The sequence below is a fragment of the Argiope bruennichi genome, chromosome X2 (assembly GCF_947563725.1).
Source record: "Argiope bruennichi chromosome X2, qqArgBrue1.1, whole genome shotgun sequence".
Taxonomy (NCBI): Eukaryota; Metazoa; Arthropoda; class Arachnida; order Araneae; family Araneidae; genus Argiope; species Argiope bruennichi.
The window spans coordinates 28,939,418-28,947,511 of NC_079163.1; the positions used below are offsets into that span (position 1 = coordinate 28,939,418).

The following is an 8,094-nucleotide window of genomic DNA, read 5'->3' on the forward strand; positions in this document are numbered from 1 at the left end:
TTTTTGTATGTATGTAAAAATGATTTTTTGCATTTTGTGTCTGCACGAATATCTATGCATTTTCACTTAGAATTTATGAAAATACAAAGAAATATGGTCAACCGTAAAAGAGGAAAAATTATTATCTCATCAAGATAGCTAATCATTTTCGAATTTTTTATAATATAGATATTTGATAACCATTTTCCTGAAACAAAAAAGAAACTATTTGAATAAAAATCTAAAAAAAAAATTTAGAAGCACAAGAATTTCGATGTATGCCCTATAAGAACAAATATAATAAGTTCTAAATTTATTTAAGAGTATAATTAAATTTCTGAACTCGTAGGAAGTACTTTAATTCAGGATGAGGCATTTCTTATGTAGATGGTTAATGGAAAAAAAAGTGTTTTAGAGGAAACATTTCCTACATTTAAGGCCGAATTTTCTAAAATAAAACAAGGAAAGAAATTCATTATAAGCGATCTATTGAGCAATTCTTATTTTTTTTTTCTGTAATACCGACTGTGATTTTTGTTTTATTTATTCTAGAATTAAACTAAATGTCTTCGAAAACTCTTTAATAATAAGTTTCTTATAATTTCAACTTATCTCTTAATTTCATCATATCTATCAAATAACCTCTATTAATGAAAAATGTTATCAAAAGTAAATTGCTTGAGTTTAATACAACAACAATTAAGAAGGCTGTTTAGTTTTCGGTTAAAAAGAAAAAGAAGAAGTAGATTAAAGGAAAGTTAATGTAGATGAAAAGAAAGTCTTTCATTTTTTCTAAAAATTAGATTCCGAAAATTAAATGATTTCACATTAATTGTTATTATATATTAAAGTTATATAGAGCAGTATACAAATTTATAAATTAAAAAATATCTTTCCACTCAAAGTTACCGTAAAAATATTTTTATTTAAATTCAAAATACTCACCTTAAACTGAACAAACTACACGAATTTCTGCGTAAACAGCTTTTCTTGTTGGTTTCTGTCAGCAAATTTAACAAATGGAAATTATTAATCAGTACTATTTAAAAAAATCAGTCTATAAATGTTTCACATATTTTTTGTAGCGCACATTTGATATGGTTTTTAATTTCTCAAGTTAGGGGCTTCCTAAATTCTAATTGCATAAAGATTAAATTTTCGTGGAACTTGAAGTCACAGTATTCTCATCAAGAAACTGACCAGGAGACTATCGGTGAACTTATGATAAGAATTTTTATGGTCAGTGGGATCCATTTAAGTGGCCCGATCGAGCATCAGTAACCATAACAACACTTGTCATGGACCGTTGGTTTGGAGGCGTGGAGGTGTGCCTGCGAATGATATTTCACGTTCATGATGTGAATCTTTCCCACTCTTTATTGGGTTACCATAAACGCTTTCATTCCTTTCACGAAAATCGAAACACAGTTACAGGTTATAATATGGAAAATTAAATTGTCTGCTTCCTGTCCAACTAATAAAAGATATGACATTTTGGGTATCCTTTTCGTGATAAATGAAATGGATTCTAGGGCACGAGATAAGGATCTTCCATGATTTTGTTAACATTTGCATGAATTTGTTTGTAAGCGTGGACATAAAACTGAAAGGCTCATTTTGCAATGTCACTCAAACTGTAAACTGAATTCTAAAGAACATTTGAAATGCACGTGTATGATGATAGTTTATTCAAACGAAATAACAGTATTCATACTCACTTTTAAGTAATAATGATTAATAAAAAATAATTATGTTTTTTGACATTTTTTCAATGGCTATATTAAATGGAATCAATTGAATTTTTTTAAAGTTTTTGTCACGTTTGCTGTTACACAACGGTCTAGTTTTTAAAATATTGCCACAAAGGAATCACTTCTTTTTTCAAAATATAGATTACTATTCTCAAATGCAGGAAAAACAGAGTTCGAAGGTAATGAATAAAAAATTCCATAAACAATGCGCTTTCTGATTTAAGAATAAAATTTTCTACTTTTCAAATATCAATTAATATTTTTATTCAGATCTATAAAATCTATCCCAATATTTTGATTTTTAAAATTTTAATAATCTAGTTAAAACATTTCAAGAACTTCTCAATATTACAATTTGGGTTTTTGTCCCTAAATTTGAAACATTCTTACATCACTACATTTTAAACAAAAAATTTTCTAATTACAAAAAGTTTAGATTTTTTTTTCTTTTTTTGGTTTGCAATTGTTAGATGTGAGCTATTTTGTCAATTTTAACTCATTCATGTTTAATTGAGAACAAGTAGGAGATTTATTTAGAATTTACTGGCTTGTATTTGGCTTTAAAAGCTTTACATTTTCCATCTAAAAGCAATTTAAGCAATAAGCCTTTTAGAAATGCGATATTCTGTTCCCTATCCAAAAAGTTTTTTTAATAAAATCTCATAACGAAATTTAAAATATTACTGCTTATAGATTTAAACTAAAATTTTTTGGATCTAAACAACATATCGAAGTGATTATTAATGCTATAAATTTCTAAATCAGCTTTTATGAAATATAAATATTTCATCAATTTTCCAGTTAACTATAGGTGCTCACTTTGATTTAGTTAATGCAAATTATATATTTTAACAATCATAAAAAATTTAATTCATAAAAGATAAGCGAAAAAATTAATTTCTCTTTGTTCGTAAGATGAAATGAGCACAGCATACATTTAGAAAGTTACTTAATGAAGATATATAACGTTTAAGGCATTTCTTTTATGAGTACGTGCACCGATAAGATTATATAACGATCGATCAAATCTACAGAAATGAAAGCATAGTTAGTACAAGTAAATGTATCGCAGCTTACAAATGATTGTACGTATCAACCGAAATAGTCAGTTTTTTGTAAAGAGCGTGTTCAATATCATTGGGAATATATATGTTGATGCATTTATTTTTGGTGCCTCGAAATTCGGTATGACAGTACCAGAATTTCGGTATCAGGCATCCTGAGGAATTTCATTTTTTTATTTGCTGTCATAAGGATTATGTATAGGGAGTGGCGGGAGGATGAACAAATAATCTACCTTCGTCACGTCGCATATCATCTCTGATTCATTTGCTTTATACAGAATAGATACTAAATATAATTACAAATACTGAGACATTTTATTTCACAGATTTGAAATAGGAATGATGAATACACCTATATAATAAATATCGATGAAAATTTACCTTGGAATGAACTTATCCGAATGGACCACTGTCATTATAGATAATCAAAGATAATTTCTTATTCTAATGTCTGATTGTGGTACGTATCATTTTAAGGAATAATCTGGAAGTATCGAAAGATTCTTAATTTCTGTGCTGTTTATACTCCAAATTAGCCTCTAAAATCTCCCCAAAACAATAACCTAAATAACTTAGATCCAATGAAGAAGGTGGCCAAGCATTTACTTAGTAAAATCTGGACAATTGGCATGTAGTCAAGCCTGTGTTGGTTTGGATCTGCATGATAGTACAGAATCGTGTTGAAATATTCAATTCCTTTTTAAAAACATTATATAAACAAGTAGTAATAATGTGTAACCAATATGTTTTATTTGTAGTATTCCCCTCTGATTTTTATTCATTTATCAATGAATGTCAGAGGTATATTCTTATTTTTGAAGCTGTACTCATACTGCAAAGAATTATGCAGCTCATTCTTTTTGTTCTGAAAGTGTTTAATAGAAAGTTTTAAGATATATTCTCGAAATTTGCTGCTTATACCATTCTAAAAGCGATATGATGGATTAGCATTGGAAAATATTTTCTATCAATACATCTTGTCTATTCAGTAATTTTGTGGTATCCTTGTAATTTTTAATATTAATGTGGCAATTAAACTTTAAGCTCTTCTGTTGCAATAAAGTCAAAATTTCCAGTCTTCATTATGACAAACTGCATAGTTCTTTGATTCACGCTCTCCTCTGCTGCCATTTTATCTGTAGAAATTTGTAAATCTGTTTTTTCACGTGTTCTTTTGATGAACTCTTTTGTAAGAACGAAAGATTAAGATTTGGTCTATATTTACAGCAGTTAGTATCAAATAATCACTTTATATTTTTATAAAAAAATGTTCTATTAAAGCCAAAGCCTTTAAATAGTTTAAAGATTGCATTTGCAGAAAATATGAGATTAAAACTATTTTTTGATCGTTATTTTTTTGTCTTTCCTCTAAAATGATTCTTACCTTTAGCTTTCTGCAAAAAAAAAAAAAAAAATGTCTATTTAAATAGAACTTTTCCAATTGCAGAAATAGAGAGATAAATTGTTTTACTAAATTTTAAAATTAATCCTTATTTTTTGGAGTGTTACAGTATTTAGTAGCCAGGAAAGCTTAGAAAAAGATTCCTTATGCATTGTTGTAGCTATTTCATAATTACAACAAAATACGATGCCAGTAGTTACAAAAGTGACATCAGAATATCCTATTATAAAGAACAGCTTGCCAAAATTCTTGGTGTATTTATTATATTGAAGGAAGGATTTTGCCATATTCACTGCATATGTAACATAATAATTAAGTATGAATAAAAGTGTTGATATCGGTCCCCTGGATGATTAAAAACCTACTGCTTGCTTCGCCAATCAAATCATGTCCCTTCACTTTGATTATTGTCACACCGCTGCAAACAAATCGTTTCCCAATAGACAATGAAAAAAACAAAAAGTTCAGCTTAATGGAAATGGTCAACTTCGGTTATGTCATACTATCAATGCTATGCTCTGTTCTTCTGAGCGCAGAAAAGAAAATGCCGCGACTATTTTACAAAATCGTTTGGCCTCACAAAACAACTAGAAATTTGTAAAATTATGAAAACTAGATTTTTTAAAAAATTTTTAGTATATTTTTAGGAGATTACAAAGGGAAAAAATATTCCATATTTTCTGAAATTTCATTGGATTTCCTTCATCACACAGATTTCTGATTAGATACTAGCTTCTAAAAAGTCCATATAAATTTTTTTTTATCGAAAATTTATGTCTCCCCTGAAGTGATGTGATTAGAAACAATTCAATGTAATAAAAAGAGAGAAAGTCCTCGTTTTAAATCCAATCAAATGATCTCAAATGCCTTTTCTAGAGATATCATATCTAAATATCACTCGTATACTTTCTAACCCCCTCAGGGGCTCATCTACTATAGGTGAGTACGGGTGTCCCAATCCCGAGGTACCCAGGGATCTATACTCCCTTTACGTTTCCACTCCCCTACGTCTTCTGCTTTCTGCTGTGTTTTTCCTTCCCTCGACGGCAAGCGAGGGGGCTCTCCATGAGAAGCTGTCGCCGCTCTGTTTGCTTCTTGCTTCTCATGGACAGCCAAAGTCCCACGTGTTGGCCGTGCGTGGCAACCCATTTGACAGACGGGTGGTGTACTGTGGTCCCCTGTACATCAATCGGCTGGTAGCTAGTCACCTGAGTGGCTAGTCTGCTAGGGATCAAGCGAAGGGGTTACTCCTTGGGCTTGGCGTTAAGGGTGGTCACTGTCCCCGGGGGTAACTCCGAGCGTATAGGTTCCGGCTAGCACCAAGGTAAGCGCCGAGGCTGGGAAGGGCCAGAGCCGGTGGCTGCCTTCCCTTGTTGGGCTCCGTGGTGGGCGGTGCCGTCGGGCCTGAAGCACTTATCATATCGTATGGGCTCCTCCAAACGTGGTCCCTTCAGTGGGCGTAAAGTTTACTATCCTCAAAACAATACACAATATTTTGACAAGTTTTTTATTATCAAACGTACATCAGATAAAGAAGAAACCTTTTCATCTGTTTCACCGTTCCTTGTACAAAAGGCAATAGCAGCTACCGTCGGTGATGTCTCATCGATTCGGAAAATGCGATCTGGTGATTTATTAGTGGAAATCAGTACCAAAAAACAAGCACAACAAATTATGAAACTAAAAGCTCTCGCGCATATTCCCGTTTCTGTGAATCCGCACACATCTTTAAATTTCTTCAAAGGTGTTATTACCTGCGGAGAATTATTTAATGTCTCTATAGAAGAAATATCCTCTGAAATGAAGCCACAAGGCGTGACGCATGTTCGCCAGATAACAATTCGGCGGAATGGTCAACTACTTCCAACGAAGCATTACATACTTACTTTCCACAATCCTAATTTACCCGAATCTATATATGCAGGCTATATCAAATTACCAGTTCGCCCGTACATACCAAATCCATTGAGATGCTTCCAGTGCCAGCGCTTTGGCCATTCAAAAGTTAATTGCCGCGGGACACTCACATGTGCCCGTTGTGCCGAAAAAGGGCATGACAGCCAGCAGTGTAGCGCACAAGAGAAGTGCGTGAACTGTGGTGGCGATCATCCTTCATATGCTCGATCTTGCCCGCGCTGGCATTTAGAAAAACAGGTCACAACTTTAAAAATAAAAGAAAATTTAACTTATCCAGAAGCCAGGCGTAAGATTCAGAATCAGACCCCTACTCCCGGTATCAGCTATGCTGCCATTGTACAAAAATCCTTTTGCGCTAACTGTTCTTGTGTCAATTGTAAGAAAGAAACAAGTATTAAACTTCCTGAAAAGACATCGAATTCTGATTCTGATCACTCAATAAAAAGTGTTCAAGAATCTCCTGAAATAGATATTTCAACTAAAAAAGTCCGGAAGAAAAAAACAAAGAACTCAATGACATTAAAATTGGCTAAACGTGGTATTTCACAAAAGGATCTATCTGTGAAACTTCGAAAATCTGCTTCACGAAATTCAGTCGCCTTGGGGTTGGCGAATCAGGGTGTTGTCTATAAGGACTTAACGTCCATTTTTGGTGACACATCTAACAACCCCTATTTCAAGCTCCATCCATCTGAGGATGAAGACTCACTTGATATGAGTTGCAAAGATCCTGCAACCACAACAAATGCTCAATCTCTTTCCTCCTCTAAAGTTCTCTCTTAATGGGTACCTTCGTCTCATGGAATTGTCGTGGCATTCGTTCCAAACTTCATGAAATTAAATCAATTTTTAATAAATTTCATCCCATCTGTTTTGGTGTTCAAGAAACATTCTTGACACCAAATATTCCCATCAAATTACGCGGATACAACTGTGTTCGAAGAGATGCAGACACAGGATCACACAGTTCTGGTGGTGTCTGTGTCTTTACTTCAAATCTCTATCCCAGTACACCTCTCAATTTGCATACTCCTCTGCAGGCTGTGGCTGTGCAAGTTCACATACAAACTTTAGTCACAGTCTGCAGCATCTATTTGCCGCCTCATGATACCATACATCAGCAAGACCTTGACAAGTTAGTGGACCAGCTTCCAAAGCCCTATATTGTACTCGGCGACTTCAACGGACATAGTACTTTGTGGGGTTCGGATGATACGAACTCTCGTGGGAGGCAGATTGAACAGTTCATTTCTGATAACTGCATCTGTCTGCTCAATAACGACGAGCAAACATACTTTCACGAACCTACACGTACTTTCCATAGTCTAGACCTGGCCATGTGTTCTCCTGAACTCCTGCCATTGTTGACTTTTACTGTCGATACCGATATGCATAATAGCGACCATTTTCCTATTATCGTCTCCCGTACTAAAAGCGACGGTACAACTCTTCGTCCTAAGCGTTTCTTATTCCAGAGAGCAGACTGGAATGCTTTTTCACAATTAGCAGACATCACTGAGACTATGGCCAATACTCCAGACATTTCGGAAGCAATACAGCTCGTTGTTGAAGTCATAATGAACGCAGCAAATAACAGTATCCCGATGACTTCCCCACGTCTAAGAAATTTTCGTAGACCGTGGTGGAACGATGCCTGTCGCGACAGTTTAAAAAACCAGAAAAGACTTTGGAACCTTTTTCGAAGATACCCAACGACAGAGAACTTCATCGCTTTCAAAAGAGCCAAGGCACTAGCGCGGCGCATTCGGCGACGAAGTCAGAGAGAATCATGGATTAATTTTATTTCCTCCATCACATCCTCTATTTCCAGTAAACTTTTATGGAAAAAGGTTAAGGCTGCTAATGGGATATACCATGAAACTGCTGTTCCTATTTTAAAAACAGGAAATGACATACATTCTGCCCCAATAGAGGTGGCTAACATTCTCGGTCAAGCATTCGCACAAGTGTCCGCAATAGA

General features: G+C 34.1%; 1 protein-coding gene across 2 annotated transcripts in view; it reads right to left on the reverse strand.

Moving 5' to 3' along the window:
- LOC129960476 (MAM and LDL-receptor class A domain-containing protein 1-like) overlaps positions 1-1,317 on the reverse strand; it is a 48,606-nt gene extending 47,289 nt beyond the window's left edge. For both annotated transcript variants that reach the window (XM_056073940.1, XM_056073939.1), the window contains exon 1: positions 925-1,317. The gene's annotated coding sequence lies outside the window, so the exon portion shown is untranslated. The remainder of the gene's footprint in view (positions 1-924) is intronic.
- Positions 1,318-8,094: the final 6,777 nt, after the last annotated feature.